The sequence below is a fragment of the Mastomys coucha genome, unplaced genomic scaffold (assembly GCF_008632895.1).
Source record: "Mastomys coucha isolate ucsf_1 unplaced genomic scaffold, UCSF_Mcou_1 pScaffold15, whole genome shotgun sequence".
In the NCBI taxonomy this organism is placed as follows: domain Eukaryota; kingdom Metazoa; phylum Chordata; class Mammalia; order Rodentia; family Muridae; genus Mastomys; species Mastomys coucha.
This window is the reverse complement of record NW_022196897.1, coordinates 164,988,682-165,009,006: the sequence shown is the minus strand read 5'-3', so window position 1 is coordinate 165,009,006 and position 20,325 is coordinate 164,988,682. Positions and strand designations below refer to the sequence as shown.

The window sequence follows — 20,325 nt, the reverse complement described above, 5'->3', positions numbered from 1 at the left end:
TGTTCTGCCTGCACGTTCTCCATCATAAACATGGTGATGACAAATCTGCCTAGCAAACATGAGTCCCACATACTGGGAAACTTTACCACAGTCGCCAGTGCTTCCAGTAAGCACTGGGGTGACCCCAGGATTTTAGCTTTCCCATGAGAGGCCTGGTTTGGGTCACACAAAACACCTTTGTGGGGTGAGGCTTTGGTAGACATGGCTCTCGACATGTTGGCTTCTGATCCGGAATGCCCGAAAGGCATCCAGGCCATGTTGCTGGGGCCACCAGGGCTGGCAAAGGGACCCAGGCACCTAAATTGGCTGAAAACTTGTTTGGCCACTGGGACAAGCTGAGAGGCATGGTAGCTTCAGACTCAGATCTAGGAAAAAAGCTGAAGGCGTATGCTGAAAAACTGCTGAGTGATGACATGGTTGTGGAGCTCATTGAGAAGAATTTGGAGACTTCTTCATGCAAAAATGGCTTTCTTCTAGATGGCTTCCCTCAGACTGTGAGGCAGGCTGAAGTACTTGATGACCTCATGGAGAAGAGGAAAGAGAAGCTCAATTCAGTTATTGAGTTCAGCATCCAAGACTCCTTGCTGATCCAGAGAATCACTGGAAGGCTGATTCACCCCAAGAGCGGTCAGACCTATCATGAGGAGTTCAATCCTCCAAAGGAGCCCATGAAAGATGATATCGCTGGGGAGCCCCTTATCCACAGATCAGATGACAAGTAGAAAGCCTTGAAGACCCACCTAGAGGTGCCTACCACATCCAGACCACTCCTCTTTAGGAGTACCACAGGAAACAGGGCATTCACCACACCATCGATGCATCCCAGACCCCTGACATGTTTGTGAGCATCCCAGAAGCCGTCTCCAAAGCCACATCCTAGTAACAGAAGCCAGGCAAGATGGCGCCCCTGCTCGTCTCCCTGCCATGGGATCCCTGCTCTTAGGTGCTGGGCGGAGGGAAGAGGGTAGTCATGGGAAGGAAGGATGGATGGATGGCGAGAGAGGTGGGGAGGGGCTCGAGAGGATATTTGGAACAGTGGCAGTGTTTTAATTAGTAAGATTTTTTTTTTTACACATAGGTGAGAATTTTTAAAGCATAAACAAGTGAAAAGATTTAAGGGAAAAAAAAAACTGAGTGGAGGGCATTGCTGCAAATAAGGAGCCGTGGTATTACTTTTAAGCAATCAGCCTCTCCTTTTCTCTGGACCACAAAGCTTTAAGAGACCTCAGCTTCTACGTAAGAGCCTCATGGATCGGATCGCAAGGCCAGGAACACAGCAGTCAGCCTGGGCCCGTGTAGCCTGTGCAGAGGAGGGGCTACTGGCTGCCCATGGCTCTCTGTGCAGAGGAAGGGCTACTGGCTGCCCGTGGCTCTCCCGTGTAGAGGAGGGGCCACTGGCTGCCGGTGGCTCCCCATGCCATAAAGCTAAAGACTCACCTGCACGAATGGGAGAGGCAGGGCTGTAAGTTTACGGGTGCTGGCTCAGCAGATCATTTTCACTGGAATTGTGGGGAGCAAGGGGAGACAGATCCCACACTTAGGACTTCAGAGTTGCCTGCTCTGGTGGCATAGCCTTCAGGCACCCAGAACATACACTAGTCTTAAAACCTTGCCTTCACTCACCCACGGGACCCTTTTAAATAACTGAACAAGGCCTAGGAATGCAGCTCAGTGGCCTGTGTGCGTGCCTGGCACTCTAAAGCCCGAGCTTCAGTTGTCTACAGTGAAGGGGTGGGAAAAAAGGCTAAAATGTCCTAAGCTAACTCATCTAAAGATTGTCCTTCTTACCCTCAAATCCTGGGCTGGGATTGCCCGACAACACTGTGATGTATTTTTCAATGAGGTGCCTTTCATAACTGACCAAATGCTGCCATGTTTGGCCCCTGAGTCAATAAAATATGTTGAAAATTTGTAAAATTAAAAAAACAAAACAAACACCGACCTTTGTGCCTGCTTTTAGACTCAGCTGCCTGTCTTTGGCCCAGTCTCCCTTTCCATGCCGTCAGTGCTCCACAAAGTCACAGATAATTCCCAGAGTTTGCTCTTAGAGGAATTCTATTTGGATTTACAAGAAGCCAGTAGAAGTCCTTTGATCTTGACAAGGCACAAACCGCTTCATCCCACAGTTTAGAAAACAATGTCAGGCTAATTATTTTCGACAACCTGTGAACAGTTGTAAACTTGTTCAGGAAGGAAAGCTGTGGTGCTGTCTCTTGACAAGGGCATTTCTGAGAGCTGGGCTGCGGCACCATGTCCTCTGGGAGAATTCAGAGATCTTCCAAGGAGCTCCGACTTCTCAGATACAGAATTAAGCACAAGGTTCTCCCAGCCCTTATGGGTTAAATTTAACTAAGCAGCTGAAAAGTCACAGTGGTGGCATTGTTCCCATAGGTGGCTCCTTTGGAGAGGTGCATCTGATAACTGAGGACAAGGTTGCTTCCTCCTCATCTTCCAAACTTTATGTCCTTTCAGCCTGACTTGCCCATGACTGTGTACCGAGCGATAAGGGCATAGTCGTTAAAATGAACCGGGTCCTTACTCTATCATTAGGGAAATTTACCTTAAATGCTAGCTGTTTATACAGCACCTAGGCAAATTCCAGAGTCAGGAAGCCTCGCAACCTGGAAACTGGAGACTCCAAACCCTAGATTCCAAGGAGCCATTGAACACCTGGGCCACACAAAGATAAGAGCCAGGGTTCCCCAAGGCCTGGCTCACATTTTAATAACCTTCCAACTATTTGCCATTGTTAATTCAAGTGGAAGCACAGAAAACAGGTAGGGATATTCTAAAGTCAACCAATTCTTAATCCTTAGCTAAGCCTCGGTCAATGGACTATATCTTTTCTTTACTAAAAGAAAAACAGAGAAGGAAAATGGGCTTTGCATCTTTCGAAGAAAGCAAATTGCTGCCATGAGGCCCCTAAGAGACCTGCGCCTTGACTCTGGCAGTCCAGCTGGATGAGCTCAGCCTGAGAGATGCCGCTTCCCCAGTTTTCAATGCACTGCTGAGCCTTCCCTATTCCCACCAGAGCCTGTTTGCGATGTTTGGCTGACACAGTCCTTTCCCCTGCCTACTCGTGAGAAATTCTTAACCCTAGCCATTAGAAACGCCATAAAGGAGGTCACAAAAAGTAGATTCTTGGCTTGGCAAAGCAGTGAAAGCCAGGATCACAGGAATGGGAAGCAGAGTTCAGATCCCTAGGACCCATGTAAGCACCAGGTGGGTACACTGGCCTGCCTGTAAATGCAGCCTGGGAAAGCAGAGCAAGCTCCCTAGGCAGACAGCCACATCAGTAAACTCTGGGTTTGATTGAGAAGTCCTGCTTCAGAGAACAAGGTGGGAGATGGAGAAGATTTGGAGCATTAACCTTGGGCTCCTACATGTACCTTTCACATCCATGTGTACCCATACACACTCGAATACGCGCGCACACACACACACACACACACACACACACACACACACCAAAAACTGGTTGCTGTGCCCAGATGTTTTCTAAAAGGGGAACAAAGGCAAATTTCAGACTTAGCTTTTATCATGGTGACCAGCAGCAGTTGGGGGGTTGGGGTGGGAGTTGAAGTCTGCATTTACTCAGGCAGGCGTGGCAAGAGGGGCGGGAGGAGCCTATGGATCTGGTCTGACTCTTAGGCATTGGTTTTCTTCCTAATCTTTTTGTTTGTTTGTTTGTTTGTTTGTTTGTTTGTTTTTCGAGACAGGGTTTCTCTGTATAGCTCTGGCTGTCCTGGAACTCACTCTGTAGACCAGGCTGGCCTCGAACTCAGAAATCCACCTGCCTCTGCCTCCCAAGTGCTGGGATTAAAGGCGTGGGCCACCACCGCCCTGCCTAATCTTAAGGCACCTCCTTTCAGAATTTCCCGGGCACTTCAGGAATGTTTCAACTCCAGGTAAAGTTGCAACACAGTTGCCACAAGTGGTGAACAGCAGGGAGCCCAGGAATCCACTGCAAAGCCGCATGCAGTTTTCTCAAACATGCCTGACCTCAAGTGCAGATAAACTGAAGAAATGAGAAGTCAAAAGGACAAAAGAGCAGGTGACTGGGTGGCCAGGGCCAGTCAGGAGCCTGTTACTATGCTCTTCCAGTTCTGCCACAGCCCAGTAAAGGCTAAGAGGGGGTCAGCAAAGGGGTCCAGGCAAGCAGGCATGGGTGTTGGAAGAGGAGACCAGAGAGTGTTCATGACCACAGAGGTACCTCTGTATGATGTTGGAAGTCACACATCCACATCATGGTACTTTTGTTCCAACCTCTAGAATTAGACCCGGACAGGGAAGTCTGCAAACTAGACTTCTAGCCACGGTGGTGACTTGACATATGTCCATCCATGACAGCAAACACACTGCTCTGGTGGAGACAGTGACACTGGGTGGAGTGGAGGAGGGACTGTGTGAGAGGGGCAAGGGTAACCAGTAAAATTCTGCAGTTTCCACCCCCTGGGAATGTTCTACAACTATTTTTAAAGTAGATGAAACATGATGGACTGTGTCACTTATGCTGTTCCAGAGTGACACCCAGTGTCCAGTGTGTGTTAAAAGGTCCTCAGAGTCAGTGGGAGAGGGGGTGAACAAAAAGGAGACCTCACTATCATTTACATATACCTGGGCACCACTCACATGTGACCCACACCAAGGAAACCGAAGCAGCCAACAATATGTGGTGCCATAGTACGCTGTTGTAGGACATGGGCTTTGTGGCTGCTGGCCATTAACAAATACTACAGCAGTCAGTCACGGCTCTTGAGCTGGATAACAAGCATCTTGGGACACACCGAGGTCTATTAGGGGTGTCACGGTCCACTCTTCCTCAGAACCTCTTCCAGGTAAGCAGATCAGGTGTCCAGAACTTGGTTTTGATGGTGTCTCAGTGGTGACAGGTGAGTAATTTTCATCTCACATTTTAGCTGCGGTCAGCAGTCTGTGTGATCAGATGCATCTGCCTGGTGTTCACAGACAGCTGCCCCTTGTTGAGCCTCAGTCCTAGGGGCTGAGAATAACAAAATTGCCAGCCTTAACAAGGCGAAGGAGCTCTGGGGCTCTCTGGAGCAGATTGTGGACTATTGTGGGCATCTTAGTGACTCAGAGATCCCGGCATGGGGTGGAGTGCAGGGATGCTCTCTGTCAAGTGGCTTCTGGCAGGTGACAGTGTAGGACATTTGATTGGTGGCTCTTGCTGGCTTCCTTTGTTATTTACTTCAGGTTGCTCTTGACAAGCCGCTTGGTGAGCATGAACCAGAGCTGCACATCCTCCTACAAATGGAATATTAAGCAGACATTTTACAGCCAGGCTGCCAGGTTGTGGGACAGCTGAATGAGAACAATAGCTGATGGGTGAATTCTTTTTCCAAGTTTGATCTGCTAAACTTATCCAGCAGCGTAGTGAAGGCGAGACAGGCTCAGGGCACTTTGATGGTTCAGCGTTCTGGCACTAGTGAATCTGTGGCTCTGTGACCTGTGTGCTGGCCTCTGCGTGCAACAGGGCTTGCTGCAGGCTTAGGAGCCCACAGGAATAAGGCATCCTAGGGAGGTGTGATCAAAGACTATACCTTTGGTTTCTTTGCTGGCACTCTAGATCTGGGACTCTCCCTCCCCAAGACAGAGTCAGTCAAGGCCATCTTGCTACCAGGAACATCTCTGCAACTGCTGTTGTAACTTAGTTTCTACTTCAGCGACCCTTGCCATTCGCTACAGTTTCTGTTGACACCGGACTTCTGCGCCAGCATTTTGCTAAGTCCTTAGTACAATTCTGTTCCCTTACATCCTTGCTAATTTAGAGCAATGAGTGGCTCAGAGCCCTGAGGCTTGCATGGAGCTGGGCCACAGGTTTAAGGCTAGGTGCCTGTTTCTCTGACTCCCCAGATGAGTCCCATAGTCCAGAGCTCTGGAGATTTGATGTAGGAGAGTGCTTGGGATGCTGAGCTTTAAGAACAAGGGCTCGACTCAGATGGGTTTCAGCAAAGAGCAAGAGAGGGCTTCATGGGCTCTCATTGGTGGAAGGTCCAGCCTGGGCTGGACCTAGGTGCAGGCCAGGAGCCTGGGCTATGATTGCCCTTCCCCATGTCCCTCAGTTCCACAGTCATAGGTGGTACCCACCTCAGGAGGAGACCAGCACCAGCTCTTGCTGGCTGCACAAACTTGGCAGGCAGGAAGGCAGCGCCTGTATTTCTGATCTTCTTTTCTTGGACTGTCTTGGGTAAGGAACCTAGCCTGCCTCAGTGTGTTCACGTGCACACCAGTGGAGATATTTCTACAGGATAAAATGGAGGCTCATTTTCCAGAATGACAGAAATCAAATAACAGTGGCCAGGCACAAAGGGTTTGGTCTGTTCAGGGAAGCCCAATGTCCTCTTCTTCCCAGACCATCACAGTCTATGGACTCCTCCCTTCCTCCTCCCACCTTGTCCTGCTGCTTCCCACTCCTGCTTTATCTGTGAGCCTGGAGGGCAGGCTGGGGTTAAGGCTTAGGCAATCCCTGACAGCACTGGTTCACCCCAGCTCTGGGTGGTATTCTGGCACCTAGCAGCAGTCCCTGCCTTGTCCTAAAATCTGCTTTCAGCTCTGTTTTCTGCCTAATAGAAACCCCTGTGTTCCCATCATGCATTCTTTGACATCTCTCAAATGTACTGTCTGTCTGGGAGCCACATCCCAGCCACACACCATCTGTACCACATCAAGTATCCATATTTTCTTCAATTATTTCACTTCTCAGAGTTACACTTAAAAATACAACTTACCACAAATAGCATTTTAAAATTGAATAGTATGAAAATCAAAAGAAATTAGCAAATTCTTCCTGAATACCATGGCTTGCTGAAGACCTTGGGCTTCGGGTCTATAACTTGGTTGAAGGGAACCCAGCCAGTCTAGGCAGCACTGGAAGAGCTGTTGGCACCAGCAAAAGGATCTGGATGCTCAAAGCCTTGACAGGTCTAATAGCAAGGCCTCACCCAGCCTCTGTGCAATGAACGCTTAGAGTGATCCTCATTCGGGGCCACAGGGGGAGGCTCTGCTTCCTGGAGTGAGCAAGAACACCCCTAAGGGAGCCATTTCTCATTCAGCAGGAAAGCTGATGGGCCACCCTCTTGGAAACAGAAAGATCAATACCTGCCCCACTGTTTATGTAGCATACAAATCTTGGAGTGCTTAATATGCGCCTTAATGAATCCCTCACCTCAGCCCAGGCAGACCCAGGCTGGAAGCTCAATGAATTAGAACAGAAGGTGGCAGGTCCCCACTTGGGAGCTTCTGGGGCTATGGTCTCCTGCAGTTCCATCAGGACTGGCTGCTATTTATGAAGGACCACATGCTACACAGTGGGGACCTCTCTGCTCCCCTGTTGCACAAAGCACAGTCTTGGAGCAGGGGGTTTCTGAAGTTATCGCTCAGCCATGCAACTAAGTTCAAAAGTAATGTGGAGCAGAGTCTGCTACCATGAGAGATCTACGGCAAAGTACAGGAGGGCCAGGCATTTGCAGCTCTGCCACACTGAGGGACATCCAGGCACATCTAACCTGTGGCCCAAAAGTCACATGTGCCCAAGATAGCTGTGAATGGCCCAACAAAAAAGTCATAAACTTAATTAAAACATTAGATTTTTTTGTAGCTTAATTGCATGGTTCTCTTTAGCTTAATAATTTCTTTTAACATTTTAGTGTGTGCATGTGTGTGCACATGTACATTCTTCCGTGCTGTACCTGAAGGTCAAAAGACAACTTTGGGAGTCTATTTTCTCTTCCCACCACACAGGTTCTACGAATGGAAGTTGTGTGGTCAGTGGTGAATCTCACCTTGCCTCATCTGCCTAATTCTATACTGTGAAATTTGGCAGCAACACCATCCACAGCATCAAAAGGTTTTATTTGTAACCACACCCCACAGCACCATTTGAGAGGATGACAGAGCGAACATGTGAGACACTGGTCACGTAAGACCCAGTGATCCTGTAGCCATTGTGGCATTGCCACCATGTGTACTCGTCCAATGTCTGTGGAGGTGCTGGGTTAATATGCCTATTGTGAAGCTGGTCCTGTGATAGCCCTGGGAGGTACAGAACGTATAATATTGATAGTGGTCATAAACTGTTTTTTGGGTTTATTTTTTTGTATCTTACCATGCTGTATCTTACCATCATTTTAGAGGAACTTCTCTTGTACTCATATAAAAAATTTACTGTAAAACAGCTAGCCATGTTATGTGGGTGGTAGCCTCATATAACTTGTGCTTATTAGGTTTCTTGATGGAATTACTTCTATTGAGCCTGTTTACAAGGTGTTAGGAGCCACAGGGCATATATATATACACACACACACACACATATTCATATATATTGCACATTATGCAAATTACATGTTTAGTGAATACACACACATGATACCAATAAGCTATATATTCTTGAACACATAAAATATAATATGATAATTATTATTTATTATTTGTCAGGATTTGAACCAATGAGACTTAGGCCACCATTGTCATGAGATTTTTCCCACAAGAGTCTATATATTATGCATCTGTTTCCTCCCAATTGGGTGAGACCATCATAGCAGAGAGGCTGGAGACCCTCATGAGACCTGGCCTGTTCATTTTCCCTTGTGGAAGGTTGTGGAATGAGCACAAGCCCCCTCTACTGGCCAAGGCTGTATAAGAGTAAACAACAGACTCAGGTGAGACCCCAGTCTCGTAGACACTGCTATGCCACCAGAAGTGTCTTCAGTGTGCAGTGTTGTTGGTCATCTGCACTACAAAACTCTTCCATAGAATAGCTGCTCCCAGGGAAGCCTCCGGGGAGGTGGGGCTGACTTTGAGTCACCTGTGTGCCTGTAACTAGCCCCGATAAACTGGAGCTGGGCACGGAAGGAGCCTTCCCTGATCTGTCAGTGCCCACTCTGTCTGGTACAGAGTCTCGCAGGAAAATGTCCCACCACAGCAGTGGCCTAAACCCCCTCAGTTTGAATGTCACCATTCCCTGTGAGATATAAACGAGACTCAGAGGCTCATGGTCAGAGGGTCACCCAGGGCTGTCACTCACCAATGCCAATAGGGCATGGCTGTCGCATTTTATGACAAAGATTTGAAAGTGTCCCTGAAAAGCTCAGGAGAGGAAACTCTGCATAGTCACAGAGAATGAGCAAGGACTAGATTCATCATGTGCTTCCAACCATTTTTATTTGCTTGTTTGATTTACAAGTTACATTTTATTTTTATAGATTATTGGCTAAAGACCAAGTTGACTCATTAGGCAGAGCATATAGAGAGATACAGCAGAAGAGAGAGAGAGAGAGAGAGCACCATTGTGCACATGTTGGTCATCACGAGGTGCTGGCCTAAGCCCATGTCACCAGAGAGCTCGTCTGACACTGATGATACTCACAGTCCTGGGAACAAAGTGCTTCACTCACAGCCAGGGCCTCCGCCTCTCCCCATACTCAAAGTCCTGGGAGCCAAGGGCTTCACTCACAGCCAGGACCTCCGCCTCTCCCCATACTCAAAGTCCTGGGAGCCAAGGGCTTCACTCACAGCCAGGGCCTCCGCCTCTCCCCACTTGGGACTGTTCTCCTCGCTGAGGTAGCAGAAGCAATAAAGGGTCTGATTTGTGCTCTGCCTTTGCTCTAGGGACCATAAACACAGCAATACTATATGATACAAAGGGCCAGACCATTCCAGCCACCCAGGCAAGCTGTTATTTCACTTCATCCTTCAGCCATTAAAAGGCAATTGAAAGTGAACGGAGGAGAATGGGGGCTGTCTCGATGTCTGCATCCCTTGAACAGTGCTCGCTGAAGGGCGACTCGTAGGCCAAATGGACAGAAGAGGACATTGGCGGGACAGCAAACGCTTAATAAAAATAACAACACTCAGAATAATAGAAACAATGTCCACGCTCTTCACAGAGCACTTGAGGTACCGGGTTCTGCTGATGGCTATCGGCCCATGGTTTTGTTGCTCCTAGGAGACCGATGTGCAGTAGAAGACTCTCAGGATGGTCTCAACTCATCAGGCCGGGAAGCAAGAAGTAAACCTGTCTCTGCTGGACCCTAAAGTCTGTGCTCACAACTGCTGTACCCCTCTGTATTCAGACCCTAGGGCAGGCACCAATGCTCACCTTACCAAGCTAACCAAGACAGCCCTTCCCCCAGGCATGCCCCACCTCCAATGCAGTGACAGAGTCTATCAAGTTGATAATTGGCATTAATTTTTTAGGGCCTCAAGAACCAGACCCTGCAGCTGAAACCCCTGCCCTTTCTCCACCTCATACTGGATCTCTTACCCCTTCAGGTTGGTTTTATTTTATTTTTTTTTTACACTTCAATATGAATATGCCTCAAACCTGCACATGTCCATGAAGATGTTTCTAGAGAGGTTTAACCGAGGAAGATCCACTCATGGTGCTGGACCCATACTGGATAGAAAGAGAAATGGGAGAAAGCAGGTGGAGCTCTAAGGCTGAACTCTTTCCTCTTCCTGACTGCAGAGCCAGGACTCAGTGTGGCTGGTTGCCTCACACTGCCTCATGTTTCCACCATGACAGGCTGAAATCTCTCAAACGTGAGCCAAAATAAAGCCTTAAGGAAGTCCAATTGCTTAAGAGGATCTGAAGCTGACCTTCAAAGACAAGACACAAAGGTTGCTATCTAAGGAGTGGACTTAGAGATAAGAACTCTAAGGGGCCCAAGTTGACCCTTCTGAGAACACTTCCTACTTGCCACCTGGCTATCTTATAAGGAACATGTAGAGAGCTAAAAATACTAAGGACACCTACCGGACAGAGCATCTGCCCTGTAAGGATCTAGACAGAATTAAAAACAGACAGACTGGTGACAGACACTGGGAAAAGAACTGAGAAAGAAAAAAAAACTGTCTATCAAGGAGTAGAGTCACTTCTGAAATGCAGCATCTATCCTGTAGCAACGTAACTTCCCACGCACTGTGACTTGGAGGGCGGTCAGTCCTGGCACCCAGCTGCTTCCTCCATGACCCACCCCTGCTGCCAGGGCCTCTCTCCGGTTCCCGATGGCACAGGCTGAAGAAGTATGGTTCCGAGAATGGATGGACAAAAGGCAGAAATAACCACCTTCACTTCTTCATCTGCAGACCCCACTGGCAAGCCTCCTGTGTCTGTGTGTGCGGCCATGGACTCAGAGTCAGCTCCCGCTTGACTAAGCTCTGCCTGTGCCCATGGTCTGCCATGAATGTCCCTCTACCTGTACATCCTGTTCATCTCGACAATACTCCCAGGAACCGAGCCACCAAGTTATAGAATCAGCTGAACTGCTCAAGTACAGAATAGATAAAGCAAACACGTTAAACATACACAACGGAGTATTATTCAGCCAAAGAGAGAGAAAAATAAAATCATGCCACTTTCAGAAAACAGACGTGACTGAAAGGCATCATAGTAAGCAAGAGTAGAGAGACTCAAAAGGACAAATGTAGCATATGTCCCCCGTGTAAAAGTTTACTGTCTGACCAGGACATCCGATCCACTTTGGGCCATTCTGGATGAATAGTGTTCCAGGGATGCCCTCTGGTAGGTGACACTGGACCCAAACTTTAACATTTGTTCACTCGCTTTCCATTCTGTGTCCACCCCAGCAGTGTCTCACCCAGGTTCTCACCCTGCTGTCGCTTTCTCGTCCTTGGTTTGTGAATGCTACCTCATCAGAAAAGTCTCCTTGAAACCCTAAAGACCTCAGGGCTTGGTATCAAGGGTGTTTGGTGGCATCGTTAAGAATTGGTTTTAGTCTTTTAGGAAGAAGAGAGCAGATGTGGGGAGGAGAGGGCTTTGCCAACATGGGATGGCCACTCACTGGAAAAGCTGTTCTTTCAAGCCTGCTTCCCAACCCAGACCTGACTACATGGGGTAGGATGGCAGGGCCCCAATTCTCCCTGAACTGTCCCCTGTGACCCACCAGTGTGGTGTTAAGTTCACTGCACCTGTAAGACCCTGTGGAGCCTTAGCTTACTGGAGACCCCCTGAGTGAAACACATGGAGCCTGACCAATGCAAAAAAAAAAAAAGCAAGAGGACTTTTATTCTAGTGCACTGAGGCCGTCAGACCCTCAGGAAAAGAGGCGACCCCGCACAGCTTGTTCAGTGAGCTTTTATACAATTTTCAGGGCAGCAGCCATTAGACACAATGTGATTGGTAGAACAGTGTGACTTTTTAAACTGATTAATCTTCAGGAAATGAGGTGGCAAGGACTTCCCTTGTCTGAAGGTGGGCAAAGGTCCACCCTGCGGTATGTGTTCTCACCCGCTGATTGGTGCTCACCCTGTAGTCTGAGGAATGTTAATTAGCCTTTCCCTTCCTGAGAGTTCCACTACCTTCCCAAAGTTCCTGAGCTTATCTTATTAAGGAAATTCCTGTTTACTCAGAACTTACACACCAACCTCACTCTTATGTTTAACCAGACACATTTCAGCCCAGATCAGATTCTCAGTCTGCTCTTAGATGGTCAAGACTGGTCCCTACGGGGGCCATCTCCTCTGCTGGGGAGACACAGAGGAGGGGGTGCACATGCCAACAAACAGGAGCTAACCCTGAGGCCAGGCCCTTGGAGCATAGAGAGATCAAAGCAAAGCGGCTTCTCTCACACGGGAAGACCCTCCAGTCACCCTGCTGGCCCAGTCTCCCCTCCTGATTTATCTCAGCTGGGGGATGGACATACCCCTCCCTCCATGGAGGCTGTTGTGTTCTCAAGTGAGATAAAAATGTGAGAGGGCAGGGCAAGGATGAGACCACTGAGTCAGCAGTAGACTGTCCTTCACGCTATCTAGGCGCAGTTAAAGTGCGCAGAGTTGGTGCATACGTGTTACATGTTGATAAGAATGCACTAAAGCCCAGAAATATAAACATCTGCCTATCTTACACGAGGTGAATGAAAATGTTAATGTATGTATATTACAGGTGATTCTTATTTTCATTACACAAAAAATGTATTTTCTAAATTTTCCATAAAGGCCATCTTTTTAGCATCAGAAGAGTTATAAACACACAGTGGATTTGAAAGTGGGTTTCAGAATTCTATGTAACTTCATTACCAGCAAAATTCTGAGCAGTAACTATAAGCCTATAAATAGAGGATAAAAGACTCTATAAAAGATAGCTACAACATTGCATGTGCATGCTTCATCCTCCATCCCTCCCTTTACATCACCAAGCATGCTCCCTGTGCTGCCTTCACATGGGCCATTAGTGGTCATCTAGCCTTCTTCCTGAAGCAAATGACCCAAAAGTAGTAAGTGTCCTTCGCAGCGATAGAGAGTTACAGGGATGCTGACACCAGGGACAGATGTTACAGATGTTATGTCAAGATGTTATTCTACATATGGCACCAGGGAGATGCCACTGAGGAGAAGCCAGTGCCCTGGGTCACCCTTCAAACCAGACCTTGAGAATCAGAGGAAGGCAGGCAGGAACCCCCACACCTCCCTGAGCTTCTTCAGTGATCTGCCAGGAAGTGGGGAGACTCAACCAAGCTCTACCCTCACCCGATACCTCAGGGAAATGGAGATTCTCAGAGCCACCATGTGGATATGAGTATTTTAGAGGAGGAAGCAGCAGGTGCCAAGGGCCTGGGGCAGGACTCAAGGAGGATGCAATGAGGGGTCATGGTGGGCAGGGGGGCAGAGGGCTGAGAAAAGCAACACCTTGGAGTGAGGATTTCAGACTTCACTGTGGTTATGAGGAGGCCTGGAGAATAGGGGTCACATGACTATAAAAGCATGATAGGTCCAGCAAGCCAAGTAACCTCAACATCTGGCAACACAGGCAATGTCCAGTCAGTGATGGGCAGGACCTGCGACAGTGACAGGTCAGTGATGGGTGGGACTTGAGACAATGACTGGTCAGTGATGGGTGGGACCTGAGACAATGGCAGGCCAGTGATGGAGAGGAGCTGAGAATATGGCAGGTCAGTGATGGAGAGGAGCTGAGAATATGGCAGGTCAGTGATAGAGAGGACCTGAGACAATGGCAGGTCAATGATGGGCGGGACCTGAGACAATGGCAGGTCAGTGATGGGAGAGATCTGAGACAATGATGGGTCTCACCTAGACCAGGAATGCTTAGTTGTTTATGCCTCTTAGCCTTTAAACCTAAATGTTCTGTGAAAACCTCAAAGACAGGTTTAGGGATCACTGGGCCTCTCTTCCTCTTCATAATGTGAACAGATTCAGGGGCTTTCCTTTGTTGGCTTCCACCATGACTTGTTCGTTTAGTTGACCTATTAAGGGTTGGATGGCCAAGCCTGGCTTTTTAGGAATGCCCAGACTCGGGTTCTGACCTTAGCTACTCCAGCAACAAGCCAAGTTCTGGACCTGGAACATCTGACTCAACAGCTCATGACTTCCAAGATCCCCCTCTTTAGCACCTACCTATCCCCACAGAGACACCCCCATGTCAATGCCCCTAGCTAGGCTTTCTCCAACCCCAGCAGATGACAAGGCAGGTGACGTCCCAGAGGAGACTGACTTAGCAGTGCATACAGCAGGCTCTGGGCCCCATGGACAAGCAGGGTCTAAGTCTCACCTTCAATTCCTAATGCAGCAGACACCAACATTTCGCTTAAGAGCATCCGACTCGGCATCCTAGGCTGTAAGGTAGGAAAACACTTGCTCGATATTTCTGACTTAAATGATGTAATGATTTTAAGCCTGGCTTGATACCATGACTGAGGGGTGGCCACTCCAGGGGAAAGCCATGTCCTAGAAGAAAAAGCTGCCTAGTGTGAGCACACATCCGCAGTGATTCCAACATGACTTACACACACCCTGACTTACAGACTGCTTCTCAAAAGCCTGTCAAGTGACGAAATTCAGGGCCACTGGCTTGGCCTGCACTGCTAGCTAGGTTTTAGACATCCTCACCCTGACAACAGGATTGCTGGTCCTTGTCATGGCTGTTGGTGACCAATCTCTTTGATGGCTCAAAGCAAGCTTTTTATTTTATTTTATTTTTTAAGCAGAGATACTGAGAGATAGTTCGTTATTGCATTGGATCACATAATGTCTCCCTAATGTCCCCTCTGCCCACAGCTATTATATCAGTCATTAGTCATTGGTGAGGTTCTCCTGGAAAGCCACTTCCTGTTCCCTGGTTTCCTTTCTCCCCACCCCAACCTTATCACTGCCCTACAGGAAAGGGAAGCAGACCTACTACCTGACTGTTACAGCTGTGGGCAGAGACATGACTTCTTGTGTCCTATAAATTGACAGCAGAGACTGGGAGATGGCAGGGTCAACAGACAAGGTGAAGAGACAGAGGGGTGGTCCTGGGGGAGGCGTGTGGCATGAAGGAGGACGAGGATCTGGAAGGAGACTAAGGTGCTGTGCTGACTGGAAGCCTGGCTAGGCCATTCTCTGGGCTTTGCAAGAGAGAAAAGTTTCTGTTAGAAGTCTCTAGTAATCATGTTCTCGTCGCATGATATCCAAGTGGGAAATGTATGGGGTTATCAGATATAGGAATTTTAAAGTACTTTTTGTTTGATGTCTGGAAAAATAGTTTAATGTTGAAGAACACTTGCTATTCTTGTAGTCGACCTGAATTGTTCCCAGCACTCATGTTAGGCAGCCCTCATAGCCACCAGTAACTTCAAGTAATCTACAACCCTCTTCGTCTCCACACACAACTGCACTCTCGTACATCAAACACATATACTTCAAAAATTAAAATGAATAAAATATTTCACATTGGTTCCTGTATGTATTGTTTAGAGTATATGTGTTTGAATCAGCTTTTTCCTCCCACCACGTGGGCCCCAAAGATTGAACCCAGGTCGTTGGGCTTGACGGCAAGCTGCTTTTCCCACAGAGCCGTTTTGTGGCCCCAGAGGGTGGATTTCAAGCCTTGGGCTAGGATGGCACAATGCACCAGCTGTGGAAATCCTGAGAGCAGGGTTTTTTTTTTTTGTTTTTTTTTTTACTGGAGTCAGCACCACAGGCAGCTGCTGTTCCTTCCCCTGGCACCTGCTGAGTGCTGAACCCCATAAAGAGCATGAGGGTTTCAGCGATGAATGGGCACAGTTGCGGCCCTGGAAAGTCTTGGTTTCACTGAACCTGTGGTAGTTCTCAATCTGCCTTTATGCTACAGAACATCTCTTCGCTGTTAAAACCCTGGCTCCGAGCCCTGTGAATTTGCGGAGGAACCCAGAGAGTTTCTCCCCAGTTCCTGACTGTAGCAGACAGATTGCATTAAAATATCCGCAACCCTGAAGTGCTGGCCTCTGCTCCCCGATGTACTCCCTGTAAATGTGAATAGACAACTCCTACCCAAAAATCACACCTGCTACCTGCCACACTCGGTCTCCGAAACTGCAGCTCCAGGTAGCTCCTGACAGCATCAGTGGTGAAGGAAAATCAACACTGTATACGCTGTAGTCCTCTACAGAGTCCTCTGCGCACACCCTTCATGTTTGGAGTGGAGGGGCCTGACCACTGACTGGAGGGGAAAGGCTCCTGGGCTGGGAAATGCAGTCCCTTTCCATAGTCCCTGGATGAGCCTTGTCAGGACTAGCTTCTGTCAGATAAACCAGTTCCCATTTCCAACTGACCCCTCATTAGAGAGGACCACAGATGTCTCACCATGCACATGTCAGTTTTAGTATTTACTTGTATGTGCACATGCATGTACGCGTGCATGCATGCCGTGGTGTTCCTGTGGAGATCAGGAGGTCTGCTCTCTCCTTCCACCACGTGGGTCCCAGAGAGCAAGCTCAGATCGTTAGGTTTGGTGGCAAGCACCCATCCCCACTGAGCCATCTCGCCGGCCTGATTCTTATTTTCCAGGTGTGGAAACTGTAGCTCAGAAGTTGGAGGGACCAAGCAGCCAGCCCACCTCAATAAGAAAGAACCCAGCCCTGGGTTCCGAAGGCCAGCATCCTCATGCTGAGCAGTGATGATGGCGGAGGCTGATGGCGGTGTAGAGACGTTCCTGGGAATGGTAGGTCTTCCACTCTGTGAGCTCTGGGCCATAGACTCCGCCTGTTAGTGGTGGTTCCTGTGTGGTACAGCCAAGCGCTAAGCACCGCCTCGCCTCTGCGCTCTCCTCAGCGCTCTGTGCTATTAGTGAGGTCCATAAGCCTGTCCTCTTTGGTCTTCTCAGTATCTATTTCCTTAGCGGCCTCACACCAGTCCGTCAGGGCAGGACAAGTCTCAGCGAGTGAGAAGTGGGTGGTGCTACCATCGACACCAGGTAAAGGGAGCCCAGGGCTACCCCAAAGGGCAGCTACTCCCAAACGGCCTAGTTTAGTTCAGATCATCTAAGTCTTCCGGACTTTTCCTTCATAAAGGAAGAAATACAAGCAAACCTCGACATCCCCCAGCCTCGTGGCCCTGGCACATCGTCCTGAACGAGGCTGCGGGTGAGAATGGGATCTCTTTCCCCTGCACCCGAGGGACCCCAGGCTACCACTTTCTCCTCTGTGAAGTAGCGAAGAACCTTAGTGGAAGCCAGGATGAGCCTCTTGGTGGTGCCCAGATGCGGATGAGGAAGGAATGATGCATGAGATAAAATGGAGTGTCTTATGGACCACAACCCATTTACTTGCCCCTCCCCTTCCGAGCATCTTAACTCAAATCTCAACCCAGGGGTCAGAGCACAGTTCTGTTCTCCCCCTCCACCCATCGCTTGCTCCCGCTGCCTTTGTATTCGATTCACTCTGAAGTGCCAATGTCTTTATTTCTTTCTTCTTTTTTTCCCCAATCTAAAGAGAGACAATCTAACATCTTAAGTCTGAGTACCGCCTTAAAAGGTCACCCAGCATGCACCCTTGACTTCAGATGGGACCACTTTTAACTGATCCAGACAAATAGGGGCTTTCTCTACACATTTGCTTAAAAAGTCTCTTCATTTCTCTTTTGTGGTTGAAGCTAATTTTATCACATCAGAGGAGATATTAGAAAGGCCCTAGAAATATGCAGTCAACTGTGCCAATTACACCTCTGGGCCGCTCAAAGGTGACTGTGTAATGAGCGCCTCCTTCAGAGGCAGCCGTCTAGGCCAAGTCCACCTGGTCCCTTGGGTCATTCTTGCTTGCTCTTGATTTTGCACCCTAGATGCGGATATTATCCCCACTACGCAAACAGGCACCTGCAGGCACAGGAAACAAATTGGGACAGATTAGTTAAATTGATCTAAAAGTGATAATTCTGGGGAAAAGTCAGACCTTGGTTGTGTGCTAATCAAAAGCCTGTCTGTCACCTGTACAGCCTCCTGAGTAGGTGGGGGCCGCCATGCAGCCGCAGGTAGGCTTCCCAGAGTGTTATCTTACCAGCCAGTGCCATCAATGCCTCCAGAGAGATGAGACAATAAAAGGAGGAGATTAGGTAGAAGCTTCTGCAGAGGCCACACCCTTTCCTTAAGGGGTCAAGGACTTCAAGGGTCCTAAAAGAGAGCCTTAACATCCCGGGACATAATCGTGTGACCAAGAATGGCTGTCCATGAATGCTGATCCTTATCCCAGGTGACCCACCTCAGGAGGTTCTGCCCCAGGTGACCTACCTGAGGGCCCTCTGCCTCAGGTGACCCACCTCAGGAGGTTCTGCCTCAGGTGACCCACCTCAGGAGGTTCTGCCCCAGGGGACCTACCTGAGGGCCCTCTGCCTCAGGTGACCAACCTGAGGGCCCTCTGCCCCATGTGACCTACCTGAGGGCCCTCTGCCTCTGGTGACCCACCTCAAGAGGTTCTGCCCCAGGTGACCTACCTGAGGGCCCTCTGCCTCAGGTGACCCACCTCAGGAGGTTCTGCCTCAGGTGACCCACCTCAGGAGGTTCTGCCCCAGGGGACCTACCTGAGGGCCCTCTGCCTCAGGTGACCTACCTGAGGGCCCTCTGCCCCATGTGACCTACCTGAGGGCCCTCTGCCTCTGGTGACCCACCTCAGGAGGTTCTGCCCCAGATAACTCACCTCAGGCCCTTCTTCCATAAATGTACACCTTCAAGAAAGTGCCCAGGCCCTGGATGGATCAGACTCCCAAGCACTGAAGGAAAGCGCAGGGAAGGACTCTTGTTCTGGATCATCTGTAAGCGTGGCCTTTATCCGTTCTTGAGATGGGACTAGGCTAACCACTGCCACAGATACATGCTAACTGGAAGACCCTGCTCTCAACCTCCTCTCCCTTTTCTTTCCTTGGCAACTTGTTTCTCCGGTTGTCATCTGGCCTTAGCTAGAGACAGAGTGTCCTGTGGTACAGGGGCCACACCCCCAGAGGACAAGGCCAGACACATTACAAGGACTAAGGCGCCCCAACCGAGGCTTTCTGGGGCATTCCTAGCATACCCATCTTAGGGTTGACATCACAGCTACCTCACTGTTTGATCTTCTCTGTTCTTCTTTTCATTTTTCTTTTTGTCTAAGACAGCGTTCTGATGCTTGAGTGGGTCTCAGAAACGTCGACTCGGGCTCACAGGAGGCATCTGAGGCAAGTGCCCAGGTAGTGCTCACCCGGATGGTCTGGAGGCTGTAAGCTCAGCATCTCTGGATTTTACCTTTATCCCTGCTCCTGGCCTTGCTCCTCAGCTTCATCCTCAAGGCTTCCCTTTACCATGGCATTTACTGTGGGACCTTCTTTTGGCTGCAAACAGGTGGTGTGCCCACCACTCCACTCCCTAGGCCCAGCAGGATGGTGCACGTGAGTGGTGCTCACTTATGTGATTCTTTACTGGGCTCCTGAGTGGACCGTGAGACCCATATGGGTGCAGTTGGCATCTTCTCTGGCTCATGGCAGGTGCTCTGTAAACACTGGCGGAATATGAAGCATAGATAAGGGTACCAGGACAAAGACCCAAGCCCTTCTCTTGATTCTGAAAAAATGTTTCCAAAGGACATGATAACAAATGTCAGAAGGAAAAGGCAGCGTGGCTTCCCCCATTCCAGGGCGGAAGGGAGGGGAGGCTGCACTTTGCACTACAGAAGCATCGGCAGCCTCCTCTCTCCCTTCCTGGCCAGGCCCAGGTGTGACAGCAAACATCTACAAATGGTGCTAGAATGCAACATCACCTAGTCCAGAATCACTGCGGAAAGAATTAAAAACAACCAAACTTGGGTGACAAGGATGCCGATTGTGCCGTGGAGACAGGAAACTCTCCAGATGCCACCAGAACTGGGTCAAAGAGAAAGGCTACCTATGAAAGTGAAACACTTCAGCAAGAGGAGCAGGGGTGAGGTCTGGTGCATGGTCACAGGCTTGGAGAAGGCAGAGGAGGAAGGTCAGCCAGTCAGGGGAAGCACAGGACTGAGTCAAAGCTCTGCAGTTTCCACCGATTATGTAGAGAAGGCCTAACATGACAATCAGCAAGTCCAGACTCCCTGG

The 20,325-nt window shown here is 49.0% G+C and overlaps 1 pseudogene; it reads left to right on the top strand.

Annotated features, from left to right (window-relative positions):
* The first annotated feature begins 201 nt into the window (after positions 1-201).
* Positions 202-880, top strand: LOC116092583 (annotated as a pseudogene).
* The last annotated feature ends 19,445 nt before the right edge of the window (positions 881-20,325 follow it).